Raw genomic sequence first — 2,065 nt, forward strand, 5'->3', positions numbered from 1 at the left:
AAGAAATAGGGGTTATGATGGAAGACGGCGGAGAAGAAGAGTACGATGACAACTATGTGCCCCCTGAATACGGTGATGCTGCAACGGGGGGAGCTGGTGAAGATCAAGAGGAACCAGACGATGTGCCCAATGATGCTGCAACGGGTGAAGCTGCTGAAGATCAAGAGGAACCAGACGATGTGCCCGATGATGATGATCTCCGCCGGGTCATTGTCGATGCAAGGACGCAATGCGAAAGTCAAAAGGAGAAGATAAAGTTCGGTTGCATGTTAGAGGATCACAAAAAAGGGTTATACCCCAATTGCGAAGATGGCAACACAAAGCTCGGTACCGTACTGGAATTGCTGCACTGGAAGGCAGAGAATGCTGTGGCTGACAAAGGATTTGAGAAGCTACTCAAAATATGGAAGAAGAAGCTTCCAAAGGATAACGAATTGCCCGACAGTACATACGCAACAAAGAAGGTCGTATGCCCTCTAGGATTGGAGGTGGAGAAGATACATGCATGCCCTAATGACTGCATCCTCTACCACGGTGCATACAAGGATCTGAACGCATGCCCGGTATGTGGTGCATTGCAGTATAAGATCAGACGAGATGACACTGGTGATGTTGACAGCGAGCCCCCCAGGAAGAGGGTTCCCCGTTAAACATTTTCAAAATCCTCAAAAACCTAATAGAAAAAAGTTACGGGGCTTTTAAGATCTAGAGTGGAAAAAATCGAAAAAAATTCAAACAGTGGGCAAACTGTGGTCAAACAATGGTCAAACTAATTATTCTAGAATATTAGTGTTACTAAATAATTATTTGAGTTATTTCAATTTTGGTCCAATCTGGTCAAACTGTGGTCAAACTGTGGTCAAACAATGGTCAAACTAATTATTCAAGAAATATTAGTGTTACTAAATAATTATTGTTTTTTAAAACAATAGTTTCAAACTCAAACAGTGAAATGTGTCACTTCATGCTCAAGCAAAATTCCTGAAGGTTAATAGGATTGACATCTTACTATTGTCAGGAAAACAACAAGTGCAGACTTGGAAACGAAGGAGAATAGAACCCGAAAGTTAAGCGTGCTCGGGCTGGAGTAGTGAGAGGGATGGGTGACCGTTCGGGAAGTTAGATGATTTGGAATGATGAGGGGTGATTAGAGGATAAATTGAGAAGTGATGAGGGGTGGTGATTACAGACTAGTGGTTAAAATAATTCAGAAGTTTGAAAACAAAAAAAATTTCAAAAAAAAAATTTCAAAAAAAAATCATAAAATTTCCTTTAGTCCCGGTTGGTGTTACCAACCGGTACTAAAGGTGGAGCTCACGTGGTCGCGCCCTTTAGTCCCGGTTCTGGATTGAACCGGGACTAAAGGGTCAGGGCATTAGTACCGACACTTTAGTCCCGGTTCAGGAACCGGGACTAAAGGCCCTTATGAACCGGGACTATAGGCCCTTTTTCTACCAGTGTTTCGGGGTTTATCGGTAACGTGCCGGGACCACCGGGAGGGTCCCGGGGGTCCACCAAGTGGGTCCACATGCTCCGGAGGCTTGCATGGGCCAAGGGTGGTGAGGGACCAGCCCCTAAGTGGGTTGGTGCGCCTCCCACAAGGCCCAAGGCGCAGCAAAGGAGGAGAGAGGGGAAACCCTAGGCTTAGATGGGCCTAAGGCCCATCCTAGGGGGCGCCCCCTCTCTCCCCCTCTTGGCCGCCTCCCCTTTCCCATCTAGGGTTGCCGCCCCCCTAGGGGTGGGAACCCTAGAGGGGGCGCACCCTCCTCCCTCTCCCCTATATATAGTGGGGCCTGGGGCTGCCCATAAAGGGTGATCTTATCTCTGCCTGTTGGTGCAGCCCTCCCTCTTGTTCTTATCTTCTTTCTGAAAGAAAAAATATTCTTACTTGTATGTTTACATAGATACTTGTATTATTTTCTTACTTTTATTTATTGCATCTTATATAGTGCGATGGTTTTGGTATCCGCCCCCGTCGGCCCTCGTCCTGTCTATGATTCGGATGTGGTTATATATTATCTTTATAACTATTGGTTCATTTATTGCCTATGAAAATTATGCCGAC

The sequence above is a fragment of the Triticum dicoccoides genome, chromosome 7B, assembly GCF_002162155.2.
Source record: "Triticum dicoccoides isolate Atlit2015 ecotype Zavitan chromosome 7B, WEW_v2.0, whole genome shotgun sequence".
Taxonomy (NCBI): Eukaryota; Viridiplantae; Streptophyta; class Magnoliopsida; order Poales; family Poaceae; genus Triticum; species Triticum dicoccoides.